Source organism: Crocodylus siamensis, chromosome 10, assembly GCF_052110815.1.
Source record: "Crocodylus siamensis isolate JL-2025a chromosome 10, ASM5211081v1, whole genome shotgun sequence".
NCBI classification, from domain to species: Eukaryota; Metazoa; Chordata; order Crocodylia; family Crocodylidae; genus Crocodylus; species Crocodylus siamensis.
In genome coordinates this window covers 51,011,971-51,033,281 of record NC_143404.1, presented here as the reverse complement: position 1 = coordinate 51,033,281, position 21,311 = coordinate 51,011,971, and the positions used below count along the sequence as shown (strand labels likewise).

The 21,311-nt window shown below is 48.4% G+C and overlaps 1 protein-coding gene across 6 annotated transcripts in view; it reads left to right on the top strand.

Moving 5' to 3' along the window:
* Nucleotides 1–21,311, top strand: part of EPB41L1 (erythrocyte membrane protein band 4.1 like 1) — a 183,482-nt gene that overhangs the window by 43,633 nt on the left and 118,538 nt on the right. For 3 of the 6 annotated variants that reach the window (XM_090020536.1, XM_090020537.1, XM_090020529.1), the window contains exon 2: nt 8,144–8,198. The exons of 2 other annotated variants lie outside the window; for them this stretch is intronic. The gene's annotated coding sequence lies outside the window, so the exon portion shown is untranslated. Of the gene's footprint in view, nt 1–8,143; nt 8,199–9,602; nt 9,692–21,311 lie in introns of all 6 variants that reach the window. One more of the 6 variants, XM_090020530.1, reaches the window with a different exon arrangement.

Genomic DNA, 21,311 nt, shown 5'->3' with positions numbered 1-21,311 from the left:
TTCCCCCTGCCCACTCGTCTCTGAAGTCAGCAGTGCTGCTGTAGGCAGAGGTGGAGTCTGAGTGGCATGGTTCACTAGGCAGGCAGCAGTGGTGCCTGCCTACCCATCTTCCTGGTGCACTGCATACCTCTGCTTATCTGCTGGACAGCCCTGCACCTGGGACACACTCGTTTTAATATTCATCAACTGGCCAAGAACTGCTGGTGAAATCCAGGACTGTCCTGAGCAAATTGGGACTTATGTTTACCCTAGGTAAGTAGGATTAACTTATCCATGGAAAATGTTGTGTTTGTACTCAAGGTTAGTGCCAGAGCAGTTAGAGTCAATCAGCCTGAGCCTTGAAACAGGAGCAGAACATGTGTAGTAGCGACCAGAGAGGAGTTCACTCTTATTTTGCTATGTTATTCTGCTGATGTTTTCAGTCTTACCACTTGCTCTGTATAACCCTCACCTTGGAGCCTCCTGTCCTTCTGGCCATTGGATTTACTCTGGGAAGTGTCCATGCTGATGACTGGTTCTGCAGCTGGCTTGGTCCCTATATCTGCTTGAGGGTCCTGGGTTGGAAATGGACTCCAGATTCCTTGCATGGCAGTACAGAGCACTGGATAAAGGGATCAGGTTGACCCTGCTATGTTAAAAGTGCAAGACCTATTACTACAAAACTTCAACTTAGCAAATTCTGGCAGGTTGGCGGTTTTACTAGGGCACTTGGCCTTTGGCTAAGATGATGTGTGGTATCAGTTTAACGTCTGATCCTTCCTTTCATAAATGCTGCATGCACCTGGAAGCTGGGGGGGGGGCAAAGCGAGCTCCCGCAGGCGGCCATGGCATTGTTGGGGGTAGGGGGGGTGGCAACAACCAGCAACCGCCCTTTTGCAGGGGGTGCACTGCCATGTTCGAGGTGCACGTGCACCCACATACACCCCCTACACATTGCCCAATGCTTCTTTTCATGGCCCAGGCTCCTGCTGTGGGATGTACAAGGGCTGTCTCATGATTTAGTAGGTCATTGTCATCTCTTAGTGCCCTTTACAGTGTGTTCCCTTAGATCCATGGTTCTCAACCTTTTTAGACCCCAGGCACCCCTTGTTAGGTTCAAGGCTCCCCTCAGAAAATGCTAACTTTTAGTTTGCACTGTTTCTTTGCCTACAGAAAAATACTGGAGCAATTCTTCTATTGCAGAGGGCTCAGACATACACATTCTGCCCAGCTGTGGGCTAACACTATGGATTCCTAGCTGACACCTTTGGGTTTGTCTTGTGAATAGTTTTTGCATGCCTAACAGTGCTAACATTGCATAGTTCCCCACAGCACCCTTGAAAGGATCTCAAGGCACCCCAGGGTACTGCAGCACCCTGGTTGAGAATCAATGCACTGGACACATGGGAGACTGAAAGCAGCTGCATGTGGGATTGGAGGCCAGGTCAAAGCTGGGACCAAAAGCTACACAAAAGTGGGTCCCAGATTGGGTCTCTGAGGAAGTGTACCCAAGTCTGATTTTTCCCCCTATATCTCCTCTCCTTCTGCCCTGATACTGGTTAGCAGAAGCATCTGGGAGGTGTGTACTTTTAGTGAGTATCAGAAGAAAAATGCACAGGGTGGAGTCGTCATTTCTTGCTGCACAAAGGGAATGCTGTGGGCTCCCCCCTTTCTTTTAGAATTTTATACAAATAGGGAGCAATCAAACAGGATCTGAAGGTTTGTTAGGCATTGACCACACGCTTGACCCCCTCCCCCTTCTCCCTTCCCACCCCATTTTGCTGTGTGTGTCTGTCGCTGCCATGGCACTTATCAGAGGATATTTTTAGATTTGATTCTTTTTTGCATTCAGGGTCTGGAAGGGAAAGCGCGCCTCGATGGGGTGAACGAGCCATTTCATAAAGCGTTTCATTACAGGAAGAAAAGCCAGCAACCTGATTGTACATTTTTAATGACGTTGCCCTTTGTAATTGCCTAATCTTGTTTGTTGCTGTTAGTGCCAGCCGAAAGCATTATTGGCTTAGACAGAGGCAGCCAGGTGTGCACCTGTCAGGGCTGCCATTGGTAGGGATGTATCTAAAGCAGAAATGATGGGGCAGTGGAGAGAAGCCAGGGCTGGGGAGGGGGAGGACAGGCTGTCTGTATTAGTCTTGCTTTTCTTTCACATATCAGAGAGGATTGTGGTGCCATTATCTAGATGGGGGTGAGCAGGAAAGGGCTAGAATACCGAAAGCCTCTTGCCGATTATTCTAATGATTTGGTTGGGGAAGCAGCACCCGAATGAACAATGGAAGCAATTAAATGTTCTAATTAGATGCACTATTGATCTGGCACCATTTTTGTTGGCAGAAGCTTCTGTTGATATTGGATAGCATGGCACATGATCAGCAGTTGGGTCTCTTAGTTTCCCAGCAGGTGGCACCCTGCCAGTGACTAGGGGATGGGGGATGGAGGTCTTGGAGTGGGAGGGTTGTACTTGCAGCATACTAGTATAACTGGGTGCACAACTGGCAGCAAGGGGATGGAGTTAAGAACAGCAAGTTTGGGGCTGAATGTCGTGGCTGGGGAGATCCCAGATTGGAAGGTGCATTGGGCTGTGGAATCACCTATTGTGGAAAGTTGGGAAGACTCATCTCTGGACCTTTTAAAAAAGTAGACTGAACAGGGCAATTGTAAACACACCGTAGGGCTCAGTTCTGCTCTAGCTGTTGGTTGCAAGTGTGTCTGGGAGAGAGAATCTGTTGCTTCTCTCCTATTTCCAACTTATGTTGGGCCATTAGTCCCAAAGAATCAAAAAGCTCTTTCAGATACTTTGGCCCAAGTTCAACCCTGTTGTAATACATCTGGAGCTGGATATGAATCTGGCAGTTTATAATACATCTGTACAGGTAACCCCCACTTAACGCTGTTTCACTTAGTGCTATTTCACTATAACACTCATTTGAAATTGGTACCTGATTTCACTTAGCACTCAAGTGAGTTTCGTTATACTGCTCACAGTTGCCATCTTGGGTCATTAAAAACAATTGACTTGGTGGTGGAGTGCAGTGTTTTTCAGCAGAGTCATGTAGCAGGAGTGGTGAGGAACAGTGTGTCCAGTTGAACCTGCTGGGAGAGTTTTAGGTTGGCAGCATGTTGCTGGCTGGGACTGTAGCTAACAACATTACTTTGGTGGCAGCTGCCACAGCCTTCTGAGAGCCCACCGGGAGGTCTGGACTGCAGTTCCACCTTTCATCTGGACAATGCTGCCTCTAGCAACAGCTCACACAAGCACCTAACCAGGGTACTGGCTCCCCCCTGGCCTTGAGAGCTGCCTACTGGAGTGCCAGCACTGCCTGTGGCACCTTCCCTTGCCCTGGCGCTGTCCCATGTGAGCACAGATGGGGGCTGTTCCATCCCAGCATACCGGAGCTGACATGTCTGCAGCCTTGGTGGTGTGGCAGTAGTGCTGTAGACCTCTCTCGAGGCATGGCTTGTGCTCAGGTGAGCTGGCCCCAGGGCTGCCCTCCTGCTTAGCCTTGGCCCAGCCAATAAGCATCAACCCCTCTGTGATGTGCTGGCTTTGTTCAGTCAGGAAGGGGCTTTTTCTCAACCTCAGTGGCTGCCTGCAGCAGGCTGGTTGTTTACTAAGATGCTGTGGCTCTATGTGAGTGCTGAGGTAAGTAGCCCTCTGCTGAGGGAGGGCGGTGCTCTGTAGGTTTGTAGGCCCTTGTCTCGGGCTGAGGCCCCAGCATGGTGCAGAGAAAGAGCTGAATGGGAAGGAGGCTGCTGCTGCTAAACCAATCTCTCTAGCAACGCTGCCTCTGCTTGCTAGCAGCGGTCTTCCAGGAAGTTGCTTGGCAGCAGTGATAGCAGACAGGGAACCTGCAAGGTTTGGGGGGGGGGGGGGGGGGTTGGTCTCCAGATGGCTAAATTCCCAGGCCAGGTAATTCAGTATGACCTTAATTGATACAGCGACTCCTTCCAGAGGATCTCAGAGTGCTTCCCCAACTCTTTATGCACAGGGATTGCTGAAATGGAGCCAGCCCCAGCAGCACAGACAGGAAGGGAAAGCAATTTCTGTGTCTAATTGAAAGCATGGAGGAGCTTTGGTTGGCAGAATGGAGTTACCCATATTGCAACCTAGGCAGGGCACCCTGTGAGCACCCTGTCTTGCGTGGGGAAAGAAGCCATATGCCCTGCCTGACATGCCTTAATGCAGGGGCAGACAAAGTCCAGCCCATCAGCTGGATTGGGCTTGAGGTGAACTCTGTTTCCCAACCACCCATGCCTGTGTTGCTGCTGCTGGTTTCCATGGAAACTCCAGTGGGAGTGGCACCCTGACAGCAGGGCCAGGGTTTCCATGGAGACTAGCCCCAGCAGTGCTGGCAGGGCATGCAGCTGGGTGGGGAGCTGCTCTGGGCCTGGGATCTCGTGGCAGTGACAGCGTGGTCCAGAAAGGGGGCACAGCTTTGATCTGCTGCCTGCATACTCTGGGTAGAGGCACGCAGGCAGCAGATCGTGGCTCTGCCCTGCCTTCAGATCATACTCTCACCGTTGCAAGATCCCAGCTCCAGCCCCCAACCACTTACACCGGCCATTCTCCATGGAAACCCTGGCCCTACACCGTCATGGCGCCACCAATGCTGCAGTCTCCATGGAAACTGGCCTCAGCAATGCAGGCAGGGGCTGCTGGGAAATGGAGTCTGGCCACTGGCCAGATCTGCCATTTTGCGGACCCCTGTTTTAATGTGTGTGCAGTCCCAGAGAGTCAGTGCTGCCCCTTGGACCTGGCCACATCCAAGCCACCGTCTGCCCAATGTGTGTCCCTGCCTGTGGTATCTAAGTGTGGTGACACCCTTTGTTTTGGGTCTGCTAAGCCTGAGCAATCTCAGTGCCTTGGTGAGGCTGAGTTTTGGGAGGCTGCCTCCCATGCGGGAGGGCTCTGTTCCTTGCAGGCGAGGCTGTCCTGCTCCTTGAAGGATGAATGAAAAACCCCTCTGTGTGCTTTGCTTGTCCACTGGTGAGCCACTGATATTGCAGGTTGTGAGTGCTGGGATCCTGTGTGCTTATGTCTTGTTGCATGCACAAGGGAGCAGAGCGAGGGAAGGCAGCACACTGAAACGCATGCTTATTAGGTCAGCTTAGCTGCTGGCAGTTGGAGGCAGCAAAGAAAGTTGGCCCCTTAGGACTGGGCTCAGCATGTGCTCTGGTCCCTGGGGTTTGCAGGAGGGAATGAGCTGTTGTGCTGGGGTGTTTTTGCTTGGAGGTGAAGGGGGTACTTTAGCAGGTTTGTTGTCTTCAGTCCAGGCACTTATGCTGAGAGAGAGCAGAGCCATCTTTCTGGGCTGCATGGAGGGTTTCCAGAGGTTGAGTGGGCTGGTATGAGGAAGAGTGGGATCTGCAAGTGCCAGCCTGGTACTGGAGCAGGGGAGCAGAGAGGTAGTGAAGCTCTTGCGACATTCTGGCACAAGTGCTGCTGGGGCAGCCCACTTGGTACCTCATTTATATCAGTGGGTATTGTCTATGCACAGCAGCAGAGAAGCAGTCAGGGTCGTCTTATTCAGAAACATCACAGTGAGGGGAGAGGAAGTGCCTGGTGGCTCAGGGGACTAGCACGTTGATCTTTCCATGGGAGCCCTGAGTTCAAATTCTATGCAGATGCTAAGCACAAATGAGCTGGAGCTCTTGGCCTGATCTGTTAGACGTGATCACAGCTGGCAGGTTGTGCTCACAGAGGCAGCTTGGTTTGCATGCTGGATAAAGTCAATGTTGTTAGTCCCACAACTTTATAAGCAGTAATTTACAGATTATCACTGGCTCTTACAAATCATCATTGGCACTTAGAAAATGATAGGTGGGCTCTGGATGGTTGCAGAGGGAGTAACTGCATGGCAATCCTGGCGAGTTGTTACTCGTAGGGAGCAAACAGTCTGGAATCATGCATGTGCTTGGGCTTCTGAAGGCATGTAGGTCCTGTGGTAGTGCGTGTCTCTGAATCTGTACCAAGCCTTTTTGGATACTTAACTCTCAAGTTGCAGCTGCATTGGTGATGCCTGTAATATAGGTAGGACTTAAGTACATTTAACACCTTGTTGCCCACCTGTGCTCTAGACTAGCACAGCTAGATGGCACAGCAGTAACAACTCCCAAGCCTTGTCTACTTTGACTACCCCTCAGTCCCCAGACTTTAGATCCACAGCAGTGTGGTTCCTCTGGGATCGTGATTTCACTGGAGTTTCAACAGCAAAGAACTGAAGAAAGATGATAATCAAACCCCAGGTTTAGAGTTCTTGTTTGTGTTCCCTTCCTGCTCAGATCTTTCTCCAGTAAATTCTTATGGGGCTGGTGCTTTCCCTCCTTTGTCCTTTCCTAAAGGTTAGTGGCTTTCTCTGAAATGTTGCATAAAAGTGGCTGAGATTTTTTACAGCTCCTTTTATTTCTAGAGCTTCTTCCATGCAAACCCCATGCTCTTTCCTAGCGCATGGAAGGAAACAGGCCCTACTTTGTGTGGCTTAGACAAAACAGAATCTGCTGGTTTGCAGCTCTGTGACAATAGGAGTACCTCAGCCCAGCTCTTTATTTGGCTTTGGTATTTGATTATGATCGTAATCTTTGCCTTCTGGCTGGGGGACTCTTAACACATGCAAAGGACTGTGATGATCTGGCACCATGAAGGTCACCTATGTTTGTGTTGCAGAACTGGTTGCACTCCATTTGCTGGTGGTGATGGCATGTAATCGTGACGTATGGATGAGAGAGTGAGGCTAATCTCTGTTACTTAGTATGCAGTTTGTAGAGAGGAAAAGATCCAGGCCTTGCATAGCCTACTGGATTAGAAACATACTCATAGCACAGCAACCTAATTATTGCACATGGATGTTGGCATGTAGATATTGCGGGGACTCTGCAGTAACTGCACATCTTGTCACTGGGTTACTGCCTACTCAGCCTGTATTGCAATGGAAGAAAGACCGCATGTGGTGTTCTACTTTGCTGCTTCCTGAATAAGACCACTATTTTGAGCCAAACTCTGCTCTCAGTTACTCTGTACCGTGAATGTTAAACTGTTTTAATTCTGACTTGGAATGTGGATGAATGGCTTTGTCAAATCTAGTTAAACCCTGGAGTTAGGGAGATTTAGATTCTTAAAGGGACCGCCATTTTTGCCTGCACTCTTGCTCTTGGGCTCTGTGTGTGTTACTGGCACTTTGCATGGGCAGCTCATCCTACCTGATTTGCATCATCAGTCGTAAATGGACCAGCCCACAGATTTTGCCTGTGTGCATTTTGGAGGTCTGTCTGAAAATTAACTCGTGAGGTAAAAGGTATTTTTCTGCGGCAGAATTGGGAGTTCTCCCTGCTGTCCTGTGGCCTTCTCAGGAGGAATCCGATATTTTGTTTATTTTGCTATACATGTATAAACAACATGTGGAACAAATGCAATCAGTGAAATGGATGCAGCTCTTCCTCAGGTCTTGTGGGCTTTTCTTTCCTCCAGTAAATGGTAATTTCTGTTTCAAAAGGTGGCCGTGCATAAAATCAAATGTTGTATCTGCTAGTTCTTTGTCTTGGCGCATTTTACACCTAACCTGCTCCATTTACAAGTAACAAGCCAACCCTACCGGATTCCTCCAAAATCTGAGAATCAAGCTTGGTTCATGCCTCATCACTTGAAACAAACTTTCTGAAGACAAAATGTTGCCCTCAGTGATACCCGGGCAACTAACTCTATTGTCTTCAGCAGCATAGTACAGGTGAAGTAGGGGGGATTTAGACAATGGCGTAGCACAGATGGCCACGAAATTAGAACTTGGTTAGCAGGTGACTGTGTAAGCCTCAAGGGTATCCATTTCATTCCCTCTGAGCTGTGTTGGTTCTGCAGGGCTGCTGGCAGTAAATACTTTTTATCGTTCAAATTAGCAGATCTGGCTTAGAATTTATACAGAGCCTGCTGACTTGGAAGGTACTGTTCTCTCCTAGGCCTGTTCCAGGTTAGGGTTGTGTGTCAGGTAATCTGTTATATACATTTTTAAGAGCAAATTCTTATGGAACTAAATACAATATTAGGAGTCTGGCCATCCTGGGTTGAAATGAGTGATGCTTGCGTACTGTCATGCCCTGTAGTTGTGATCATTTTGTGGGGGGAAGACATTGAAAAAGTCATTCAATCTTTGTCTTACAGGTTTTGAACAGTACCTGAACAGAAGTAAGAGTCAAGAACTGTCTTTGGAGACAGGGTGAGTCTCTCCTTTGAATTAGCAAGCTTTTATTTCTGGTTAGAAAGCAGAGTAATGTAGATGTTTGTGTTTTTGGACACAAGTGGTTTCTCTGCAGTATAAAGGGGCCCAATTTTGACTGGGACCTTTAGGTGTTACCAGATAAGGACTTTACCCCAGAAAGATCTGCTGGAAGGCTTGGAAATGAATGCTCCTATTAACATGCAGAACTACTCAACTAGTGCTTGTGTTTTTATATGGTGGCTTTTATATTTATTTAGGCACTTGGAAAGTGGCTGAGTCAATGGAAAGACTTCCGACAACTGTCTGAACCTTTGCATGCTGATGAAGCTGTTCTTGAATCCATGCATTTAGAAACTGTCAGCAATTCACACAACTCAGTGCAAAACTTTGTATGAAGTAAAATTTGGGGAAGACCAAATATTTGCAAAATAGCAAAAACATGGCCTTAAATTCTGTGAAATGAAGCATGTTTTGACATTTTAGCTGCTTGGGATATGTGTTCCCTGATTTTAGAATCGAGTTATGCATGGTTGGTTTACATTTCAGAGTGACTTAGGAAAACTAAAGGACTGGGCCAAAAGAAATCTCATGCAGTTCAACAAGGACAAGTGCAAAGTCCTGCACTTAGGGTGGAACAATCCCATGCACCAGAACAGGCTGGGGGCTGACTGGCTGGGCAGCAGCTCTGCAGAAAAGGACCCAGGGGTTACAGTGGACAATAAGCTGAACATGAGCCAACAGTGTGCCCTTGTTGTAAAGAAGGCTAACGACAAATAGGGTTTCATCAGTAGGAGTGTGCCAGCAGGTCAAGGGAAGTGATTATTCCCCTCTATTCAGCACTGGTGAAACCACATCTGGAGTACTGTGTTCAGTTTTGGGCCCCCCACTTCAGAAGGGATATGGACAAATTGGAGAGAGTCCAATGGAGGGCAACAAAAATGGGTTGGGGGCTGGGGAACATGACTTACATGGAACGACTGAGGGAAATAGGCTTGTTTAGTCTAGAGAAGAGAAGACAGAGAGGATTTAATAGCAGCTTTCAGTTATCTGAAGGGTTAGAAAGAGGAGTGAACTAGCCTGTTCTCAGTGGTGGCAGATGACAGAACAAGGAGCAATGGTCTCAAGTTGCAGCAAGGGAAGTTTAGGTTGGATATTAGGAAAAAAAACTTCTCACTAGGAGGGTAGTAAACACTGGAACAGGTTACTCAGAGAGGTTGTGGAATCTCCATGCTTGGAAGTTTTTTAAGACCTGGAAAGCGTGGCTGGGATGATCTATTTGGGACTTCGGACTAGATGACTTCCTGAGGTCGCTTCCAACCCTAATTTTCTATGATTCTCTGATTTATTCATCACTGGATTGGGAAAAGATATTAACCAGAAATCCTTTTTATTAAATCTCAGGGTTGCCCAAGGTATTCAAGTGTCTGACCTCCCAGAGCTTTCTTTAGGTGGCTGGCAGTTGATGGGGTTTGTGTGTCGCTGTTGGATGGGTGAGCAGTTGTTTATTCTGTTTAAGTGCAATGAATCTGTTGTTCTGTGCACACACACCGATATAACAAAGGGACTTGATGAGTATTTCTATCAGCCACCATTTTTGCCAACACCAAGCTGAGTGGAACTCTGCAGATGCTTTGCAGGATAGCATAAGGATTCAGAAGGATCCTGACAGCCTAGAAAAATGATTAAAAATTAATTGAATGAAAATCAGTAAAGACAGATGCAAATACCTGCACTTAGGTTGGAACAATTGTATGCACAAATGCATATTGTGGCATTACTGGCTAGGCTGCAGTACTTCAGAAAAGGACTTTGGGGTTATAGTGAACTACAGGCTGAATATGAGTCCACAGCGTGTTGTTGCAGGTTTAAAAAAACAGAAAAGCTAATATTAGGCTGGGTAACATTGACAGGAGTATTGCCTGCAAGTAAAGTGAAGTGATTCTTCCACTCTATTCATCACTTGTGAGCTCTCACCTGTAGTAGTGTGTCCAGTTTTGGGTAAGAAGGACATAGATGAACTAGAAAGAGTGTAGCAGAGAGCAGTAAACATTATTAGCAGTCTGAGAAACATGATTTGCAAGGAGTGTTTAGAAGAACTAGGATTAGGCTGGAGAAGAGAAGACTGAGGGGGGGGGTTTGATAAGACTTGAAATAATTTAAGGGGGCAGTATAGGTGATGGTATAAACTATTCTTTGTGACTGCAGGGGACAGGACAAAGAGTAAGGGCCTTACATTGCAAGAAGGGAGATTTAGGCTGGATATTAGGAAGAAATTTTTACCTGTGAGGGTGGTTAAGTCTTGGAGCAGATTACTGTGAGCTGCTGTGGAATCTCTGTTTCTTGGAAGTTTTTAAGAGCAAGTTAGATCAAACTTGGATGAGATGGTTTAAGCAGGGATGATCCTGCCTTGTGGGGGGAGCTGGACTAAATCTCCAGAAGTCCTGTTCTGCCCTTCTCTCCTATGATTCTCTGACTGTGGCAGTATTACCTGTGAGGTACAGCCTTGACTAAGACTTGGAGACCTGAGTTATAGTTTCACCTAAGCTTGCTGGGTAACCATGAGGCAGCCATTCATCTTGCTGTAAGAATAGTAAAAATGATGCAGACCTCCCTTTATGAAGGCGATGTGTGATCTGCTGATTGTTAATCTGGGGCTCACTGTACTTGTTACAATCCTACAAATGGCACTGTAGTTTGGGCTGTGCAGGGAGATGAGCAGGAGAGGGCACGTACCACACCAGCTACCACTCCCAGCCTATGATGACTTACCTATCCCCCAGAGAAGAAAGCTCTTCAGAATGCTTCTTGGTTCCAACTTGCTCTATAGCAGCATTTCTCAACCTGTGGGTCACAACCCCAAAATAGGTTACAAGAATATATGAAAGGATTGCAAACAAACTTTTAAAATGGATTCTCCTTTAAAGAAAAAAAACATGGGAAACTGTGGTTTTCCCTTGCAGGCTGACAGAGTTCCTGCGAGGGGCTGCTTGGGGGCCCCCCCCGCCCCACACACTGGAGCCTGGGGTTGGGGGGCAGTGGGTCAGGAGTGAAGGGCACTGGGTTGGACTGGCCTTCAGTGTTTACAAATGGGTCCTGGTACATAAAAGGTTGAGAACCACTGCTTTATTGCACATCATGATGTTAGCATTTTTTTCCCACCATGCTGCTAGACCTCTTCATCCTATTCCTGCACCTCCCCTACCATGATAGTCCTGGGCCTATTGTATGTGCTCCATGGGTCACAATCCTGCTCTGCTGCTCCCCTGGCTATTCAGTTTTCAGCCTGTCTTGAGCTGAGCTGCATGCTACAGAATCATGCCACAGCTGCTATGTACTAAGTGATGCTTTCCTAGCTCACCTTCCCTGGGGCCTCGAGGCAAAGTTTGAACTCTGCTCTCCTGAGAGAAAGGACCAGTTCCCTACACATGGGGCCAATGATGCAGTGTTGTCAGACTGGATGATTTCTGTAATGATGACAAAGGCGGAAAATCCTTGTGTTTGAGAGGGGCTGTAAAATTGGCCACTGTCATTGATTAAAAATAAAATGCAGGCGTGTGCCTCAGGGTTGTGGATTTTCTATCTCTGACTGGGGCAGCTTGTAAATTTTTATGAGCAGTTTCTAATGGATAATTCCAAGGGCCTGCCCTATTGGAGGGCTCTGGCTAGGTCTCCCTTGTTTCCATAGAGGTTTACAATGCTGTTTGTATGCAGACTGGCTGACTTAGGTAGTAGTAGTTTGCTCTGGGGGCCAACCAAAAGGCAGGAGGAAGGGATGAATGGGAAATGAAAGGAAGGGCCACAATGAGTCTGCCTTCCAGTATACTAGGTGGGTAGCCTGGCTTACTGGGGACAGGGCTAGGAGTCTAGGCCCAAGCTTCTGTTCCCGGTTTTCCTACTGACTCACCTTGTGCCCTTGAGTCCCTGCCCTGTGTGCTGCATTTAGCCTCTCTGTTAGTGTCTGTACACCTCTGGATTAAAAGTGTTATGCTGAAAGGCCCCACTTTGAACTTGAACAGGTTATAGCTGATGGGATCAATGGACGCTGTGTTTTTTTACCCAGGAATAGGTGATGTGCCATGATCAAGGCTTTGTGGAAAGCTGTCACCCCCCTCAAAGTGGGATCAGGCGTTTGCAAGCCTTTGAAAATTTTCACCTGCTTTCTTTAATGAACTTTTGAAATTCTCTTTTATGTTTCTTTCTCTTCTGTCCCCTCCATCCTTATTTAACCAAGGGGGACTCTCTGAAAAGGTACTTGTACTTTGCACTGGCAGAGGAAAGGAGGAACCCAGAAAGATACAATGCAGAGAGAGAACAGACACACTCAGGGATCAGAGCCCCTCTCCCTCTCTCTGCTAGTCTGGCTCAGCTCCACCAGTGTTTGCAAGATTGGGATAGATATGCTGCCTGCTACCACCTTCATGGAAGTCGCACCTGCTCTGAGCAGGATTAGATCATGTGTAATTCCCAACCCCAAAGGCCAGTCCACGCTGGAATCTCTATGCTACTTAATATTGGTAAAATGAGCCACAGCTGAGACTAGTGGGGCTTTCCCTCACACTGTAGGTGAGGCATGTGTGTCTCCTTACCTGGTCCTCTCCTCTTTCTGCCTTTTTTGGTTCCTATCTCTCCCCAGGATGAGCCAGAGGGGGTTTGTGGTGTCCTGTAGAGAGTACTGTCTTCCCTCAGCCGTCTCCTTCTCAGGGTGAGTGCTTCTTTACCTCCCTGGTGCATGCGCCCCACTCCCTCCCTCCGCATGTCTCATACCTGTTCGGCACAGTGCATATTTACATATCTTGCTGACAAGTTCCAGAGTGCCCTGCTGCCTCCTCTTCCCTGATTTCATTGTATTTCTAAGCCGGACTGTGCTTTAGGAAGGCTACAAGGGAAGCTACTCTGGGTGGAATAGTAAATATCAGCCGGAACGAGGAGAGACTTTGATCAGCTCTCGGGTGTCTGAGCAGAGCACTGAGACCCTCTGATCCTTAACTCCTCTCGCAGCAGACTGAGGAAGCTATCAAGGGTGGAATATGGGCAGCTTAGTAGTGCTTATGTATGTGTGTCTGCACACCCACGCGTGCACTCGGAGGATGTACTAGGAATGGAAGTGTACGTGTTGTTATGCATTGCAGGGGTCCAAATCCTGTACTCGGGATGACCCACCCTGAGCACACTTGAATCCCATGTTTACAAATTCATGGGCAAACCATCGTGTGGACAAGGAGATGATGGAGGGACAGGTGACAGACAGCTTCCTCTTCCTGTGAGGGGCACAAACAGCTCCGAGAGTTAGAGTCTTGGTCGCCCTATAAGAGGAGGGTGTTGGAGTATGGAGAACAGCCCGATTTCCGAGTGGGTTGGGAGGAGGTCTGGGATGTAGAGAATGGCAGTAGCTTGTGGGTGTTAGGTTCTGTCTGTGCTGGCTTTGCCCCTACATCTAAAACCATAATAGAGCACAGAACAGGCCTGTGTAAAGTATAGTTCCCCTCACCTAAAGTCTGACTTGTTCCAGCAGGCTGAAGCATGCAGTCTTTTCTCTTCCCATCTCAGATTCCCCACTTTGGAAGTTAGTTACAGCATGCTGCTTTGTGGAAGGTGAAACTATTCCATGGGTAAATCTGGGCTCCTTGGATGAAAACCATGGTATGTATTCGTGATCCAAAGCTGGATTTGGCCTACTGGTGCCCCATGGGCAGAAGGGCACTTAAACTAAAGATACCCGTGGCCCAGTGTTTTCCTTTTTATGGAACACTAATATTAAAATAATAATCGAGCAGTACTCTGTAGTTGTAGAGAGACTGAGCAGATACCTTTTTCCTGATATGTAATGTTTCGTTGCTGCATGATTTCAGCATGAAAGCTAGACGTTATTTATAGATGCAAGCAAATAAATGTTAAATCAACCTGGTCACATCTGTTCATCCCTTGTGTCCAGCCTTGGCTTCTGTCTGCCTCTTCAGCATTGGGTGCTAGCAGGGAATATTCTAAAGCCAAATTGCCTCTTCTCTCCCCTGGAGCAAGTGAATAAGAGCCAGAAGGGAGCGGAGCCATTGCATTGAGGGACATGTTGCAGAGTGTGCTGCGCTGGAGCTACTCTCCTTTGTGTCTGACTGAGAGATGCTTCTCCAAGGCACTCTGGTACCTGGTGTTCTTGCCTTCACAGTCTGCCAGTCGAAACCTTCCATGTGGAGGGGAGAGATGCCAGGGAGGGTGAGCTTGCTGTATTGGTGTGGCTGGACCAAAAGTTTGTGTTGTGATTCCCCAACCGCCCTGCATCTCTGTCTGCAGGCAGGATGTGACCCATAGCTATCATTCTTCATTATCACATGCTTTAGCCTTCCAGGGCTTTGGCTGGAAATACATAAACAAAAGACTTCTGCCTCATGGAGCATGTGCTTCAGAGGCCTGTTCTACAAAGCCTTAAACAGCTTAGGGCCGGGGTGTCCAACCTTTTGAATGTGGGACCGGATCATGAACTTCTTATCACTCAGTGGGCTGGCAAGCCATATTCATATTTTATCACCCTGCCATATGTTGGACAAGCCTGAAATAAGGCAAAGCTGTCATAAACACCCATCTGTGCTCAGCTAGTGACAAACTACAGCAAATGATGTCCTGGACCAGCCATCCCAACAGCTGGGCCCCCCTTCTGCCTACTACGACCACCATTTGAAGGTGGGCCCAGAAGATATTTGACAGCCATGTTAAAATATATGACCAAACCGATGTAGCCAGTGCTCTCACACAGGCCAAGGGGCTGCCTGTGCTACTGCTTCCCCAGGCCTTGTCCACACCAGCAACACCGCTGCCCAAAGTCTTGGCAGTGCTCGGGCAGACGTGGCTGGGGCCCAGCCAACGCATGAGACGGGGGACGGCAGAACTGCGGGAGTGAAGCTGGTTCCCAGGGCAGGGTCTCAGGCCTGGTCTGCCCAGGGCAGCTCCTTGCAGGGGAAGGCCTTGGGGGAACACGAGCCGGTCCGCTCCTCCACGCTTCCCCACGGCGAAGGTAAATAGCCTCCGGGAGGGCGCAGGCAGCCATCGCGGCAGGAGAGCAGCTCCTGGCCCAGCCATAGGGAGCAACAATCCCCCCTCCCTGCCCGGGCCACCCCGAGCAGCACAGCCCCATGAGCCAGCGCTGCCCGAGGGGGGCCGGAGCGAGGTGGCCTCAGCGATGTGAGTGTGGGGCCCAACAGACAGTGGCTCCTGCCGTCTTGCCCTGTGGAGGTCACACCAGGACCCTGCGTGCCAAGGCCCACCCCCCCGGGGCTGCGCTGCCGACTGCCTGTGCCAGGCACTGCGCCCCGTTCCCACCCCACAGCCGCTGAGCCTGGCGGGTCCTGGGAGGCAGGCGGGACACCGAAGGCAAGGGGCCAAGCCAGAGACAACTAAAAGCGGGCGCTGTCTTCAGCTCGTCCCATCAGGCGCAGCTGGGGCAGTGGTGGGATCTGGCTCATGTGACATGGGAGGTCATGCGAGCCCAGCCCCGCGGGGGTGAGCAGCTCCTCTCCCCTCCTCCACCTGTCTGTCCCGAGCGAGGGACCTCGGGCCGCAGAAAATGGTTTGGCGGACCGCATGGCAGCCTGCGGGCCATATGTTGGACAAACCTGGCTTAGGGAGTCACTATGCCACATTTAGTAGGGCAACTTATATTAGTGCAGTAGGGAGAAGTGCTGTTGGCAGGATCACGCCACAGCTTAGCAGTCACATGTATAGTAAACCCAGTGCATTTTAACCCTTGTGTTATTTATAGCCAGTTTTTCCATTGCTCAGCACCTGATGGCACCACAGTAGCTGGGGGGAGGTTTCTCATACGATTCAGTGGCTCAGAATTAGCCCCTCACACCGTGCTCTCTAGCTGATGAGGCTGGTGGCCCTTACAACTGGGGCAAGCAGGCTGTTCCCAAGTAGGGCATCCATTTTGTTTTCCACTCAATAAGCTGCTTTCTTATGGCCAGTTCCAAGTGTCAATGGGATGACGACTTAAACACAGGTATGTTAAAAGGAACTCGCTCATCATTGTGTCTGCTTGTGGCACAGAGCCCCAGGGGCCAGACTCGAGTCTGGGCAGGTTCAAGGCCTTTCTGTTTATCTGTTGTCAGGGTCCCTTACTGTGGGGAAGCGTGTGTGTATACATATGGGGGGGGGGGGACATGTGTGCGCACGTGCGTGCATGCATGCACATGCACCTGGGTGTTACTGATTGGGGCAGATGCAGATTTGTGTGTTTAGAAAGCACCTCAGTTCTTCTGTAAGGAGCAGAATGGTGCGTCTATCTTGGCATGTTTATCATAGTGCGGACAAGCCTGTTATCACTCTCTGGGTTTGTTCTACAGTTCTGTGCAACCGATAGATTATTCTATCTCATGAACATTGTGTAGGGCATGCTGTTGCTTACCTATGTATCAAACGGCAGAGAGATAAAGGGAAGGACTGAGTCTCCTTGGGAGAATCTCTCTAAGGAGATGGCTGCGCTCAGGATGCTGCCTTGAGGGTTACCCCAGACAGGATTTTAACCTCGGAAGACGGTGCTTATGCTTGTAGGCTGCCAGGTCTCTGCATGGGGTATTGGCTGGCTGTGGTCTGTGGGATGTTTTGGGTCTGTCCGACACGGACTAGCTGTGACACGTGGCTGTCTTCAGTGCAGAGCCAAATCCCTTTAAGATGTGCTCCCTGCTCCCCCTGCTTCCTCCCCAGAAGGAACTGGGCACCTCCCACACTTCCAAACTGGGTTCCCTTCCTGCGCTTTTCTTGCTGCAGCACCCATTAGTCTTCCCTCCTGTATAACCTGCCTTGGCTTACATTCCCAAATTGCTTTGTCCTTAAAGGCATTTTTTCACACTGGTGGTCTGTGGAGTGGTAAATGGTCACAGTGCTGACTTCCTTCTCTCCAGATGCTTCATTGCTTCATCCCTTGTAAGACAGCTAAACCCACATTACATATTTTCCCAATCTTAACTTTTTCCATGCTAGCTGTTCTGTGGTTGCCACAGAGGCATCATCTGACTCCAGATGGGGGAGAGGAGTCGGCCTAGGCAGTTGCCAAGAGGGAGAGAGAACATTTTCCACCTATGCATGGCCCAGACCATAAAAGAGTTGCAGTTCTTTGTTCCCTGTTCTGACAAGCAGCCCTGACATCCTGCCTGTCACATGTTCTACAGTGAGCCTTGCTCCCAACCAGCTGCCATATTCCCTGCCCTGAGGCTTTGTTTGCCACTGTGGGACCTTGCTTCAAGCCTCCTGGAATGCTCTCAGCAGAAAAAATAGCTAGCTGTGATAGAAGCAGAAGGATAAGGATGATCCAGGGGTGAGGGCATCTGCCTGGGACTTGGGAGACATGTCTTCAGTTTCCTGCTCCTTCTTAGACTAGGTTTGCCTTGGGTAAGTCCTATCTTTTCTGTGCCTCACTTTTTTCATTTGTAAAATGGGGGTAGAAGGGCTTCCTTACCTCAGAGGGGCGTTGTGAGGTTAAGTACACTGAAGACTGTGAGGCACTCAATCCTGTGGTACTGGAGGCCAAATCGGTACCTAGTAAATGCTCATGTTTCTTGCTATGCTTTAGTTAGTCCCAAGAAAGCTCTCTCTGCTGAAGTTTGGCTTTTTGTGGTCTTTTGATACAATGGGAGGAGGGTGCTACTCCAGTGTCATGGCCCAATTTCAGGTCATGTGATTGGTCTCTACATCCTTCTTTGGTTTTGGTGCTCGTCACTTTTGCCCACCTACCTTACTGTATGTCAGTGGCTGGACAGCTGCTCTTCTCTACCACAAACGTGTCTGCATATAATTGGGGTTTGCAGTGATTCCTGTCTGTAGTTCATAAAATGCTTGGAAGTGATGAGTATTGTTTAACAAATAATGAAAAAGTATTACTAGCTCCTCTCCCTGAAACCCTTGGTCTAACACTGGGTTGCTCACCAGCTCCTTCCTTCCCCTATCAGTGATAGCCAGTGGTGTACTGATGGGGTGGGGGGGAGCATGGCCCCCAGGCGCTGGAATGTCTCTTCCTCCAGCAGTTGTTGTTAGTTTGGTTCTTGCCCAAACACTGGCCAGAAATGCTAGCCACATCACTCCCTTGTGTGCTGTTGACATCAGAAACGAACTGTGGCCAAATGCAGGCTAACTAGATTTCAGTCTTTGCTTGTATAAACATCGGCCCTTGTCCAGTCGGGCATATGACCGCAGCCTAGTGTACTCCATACAGGCCCTATCCTATTGCTCTCTTCCTAGAAATGCTGCCTTGCTCTCCAGGGAAGAACAGCTCACAGCCACACCTACCGTACCAGACTAGGAGGGAGATATTGAAGCTGCTTACTCTTTCTACCTGCAGCAGAATGAGGAGCCCAAAGCAGATGACTGGTGTGGTGGTGCAGTAGGCACAGCGGAGGTCTCTGACCCATCCTGGCAGGCTTGTGGGGTTAGAGCGTTGGCTACAAAGGACCAGCTCATGGGATCATAATGAATTCTAATTTATTGTATGGGATGTGAAGTGGCCAATAAAATCTTAAATGCAAACTTTGAGTTGTGAGGGGTGATGGTCAACTTAGCATGCATGCACATACTCATTCAAACCCATGTCATTTAAACCCATGTAGTATAGTGTGATGGGCGTGCAATTATTTTTGACGGAGGATGGCTTACTGAGTTTTGGCAAGCCATTGAGGGCCTCATGACAGCTGCCCAGGGGCAGATATATATTAATTTTCTAAATTTTGTAGGGGCCCTGTGGGCCAGATGGAAGAGGCCTGCCAGGCCATTCTAGCCTGTGGGCTGCATTTTGCCCACTCCTGGTATGGTAGCTGCTGTAATGATTGCGAGAGTACTGGTGTCAGTATATCTACCAATCCGAGGCCCTGGGGTCTGCTGTTGATGATCAGCTTCCTTCAAGGCGATGTCATCTCCAGAAAAGTGCTGCCTGTGTGTCCTCCTGTCTCGGTAGGTCAGGTGCTGGATGAGAGGGTACCACTGAGGGTCATGCTTCACTTCCTTTTATCCCTTTCTGGCAGACTTATGTGATTTCCCCCAGCATTATCTTTGCTGCCCAGTCTGGAAGTCGCAGTCCCATGTGGATCTTGAGTAGTGCTTAACATCTGTTGGTCACAGGGGTCTTGGCTATCTGGTAGTGCAGTTTCAAGAGTCAGTTTTTGATTTTTGATTGATTAACAATGGTATTGTTAAGGGTTGCAGGAATTTTCAATAGGGTGGGTGCTCAGTCCCAGGAATCAGTTCCTTGGCTTGATTAGCCTAAAATGGCTTGTAGAATAGAGTTTTGTAATGGAAAGTTCCTTTTGCTGGGCTATTGTCATTTAATTACCTACTCGTCACCATGCATACTTGCATTCACTCAGGGACCAGCCCATTATAGCATATTTTATCACTTTACAATTACGATTTCATTGCGGTTTTTAACAATGTAACAATTTGACAGGGAGTACATTCTTAAGGGTTTAAAAGTATAAAATCTAAAATACAAAATGCAATGTTAAAGATGAGACAGATAAAATATAAAAATGCACTTGGAAAAATATATAAAAATGCAATGCAAGGTAGTGAGGATCAAAGGCTACTGGGGACAGTGAGTTAGGTTAGCAACAGGATATATTTACAGTCTTTGAAGTGGATATTTCAGTTCATTTGTTTTCTTTACTGACACTGAGCTTAATTGATACGTAGATGTAGTTTATAGGTTTCTCCTACAGAAAGCCACTTCAGCTTTCTGGATTGCTCTGAGCCTTGCCACACCCATGCAATGAGTGTGCTAGGTCTCTGCCTATACTTGGATGGAAAAAGAAATGCACAAAAAGGGGATGGGGGTGCAAGCAAGAAGGGGCTTCTGTTATATCAACATCCAGAAGGGAAATGTATAAAGGGAGCTTTCTGCTACAAGAGCTGTCTGCTTCCCTGCTGCCTCTCTGGGGAATGGCTGGCTGAGCCCTCCACAAGGAGGACATACCATCCTGGCATCCCATTCGCAGCTGCCTAAAACAAAACTGCTTCAGCTGACCAAACAAAAAAACCTCTTTGGGTTTATTGAAAACATTCACTTGCCTGCTAAACAGGCAGCGGCTGGCTTCTGAATGAGGCATTTTTTTCTCAGGAAAAAAAAAATGAAAAATTCAGAGCAGCTATAATGATCATAGCCTATAGCTAGCTATGTGTACTGCCATGACTGGAGGGGGTAAGCAGGGATCCTCTGTAAGATGTGGTGTTGAGAATGTTTCTAATGGCACTCTAATTATGAACATAGCACCTTCCCTATTTGATTATTTATGTTTTCCCTCAGCCATCTCTTTTGGTCTGTTTATTTTCGTATCTTAATGTGTAAGCTTTTAGGTTAGGGGCTTGTTCAGCACCTGACCTGTCCAGGTGCTCCAGGAAAAAAGAACCCAGATCTCCTGGGTCCCAGTCTAGTGCCTCATCAGTGGGACCATCCCAAAACAGATTAAAAATCCCCCAAACCCCAGCAACTGTTTGAGGGTCAAGGTCTGTGATTTCTGTTCCCCTTCTCCCCCTAGTCTTTGAGTTATGATCCCCATTCCAGGCAGAGTCTCTCTGTGGTAAGTGAATTTCTGTGGGACTTGCAGCCCCATTTGAAAGTGCTCTACACCCTAAATGGCTTGCAACCCTAGTTTGGGAACCAGCCATAGAGACAAAATATGTACTGTCATGTACCTGCATATTTCCTCCGCTAAGATTTTTCACTGACATACCTAGTGCCTGGTTCTTATCTACCTCACTAGAAAACACTTGCAGGAGAGCCATTGCCCTGCCCAGTCCTTGATCCTCTCCTGGTGGAGTTGGCCCAGGGCACTGTGCTAATCAGACTTGTTTGTAAGGTGCACTGAGCTCTTCAGTGACCATCTTCTTGTATCAGCTGAAAGGTAGCAGAGCAGTCCCCTCACTGCAGCCGAGCCCAGCACTACACTGAGGTGTTAGGTCAGAGCTGAGTCATCACACTGTGTTACCAATCACATAGCGCCACTGCTGCTCCTTGTGATACTGATGTTGTCTTACAGTTAGGGACTAACTCAGCCCTGTCCTGCTTAGCTTGTAAGGTCTGGCAGAACTGCAGTATGAGTGGTGATGTGGTGACTGACTTAGAATGGAGGTAATTGCATT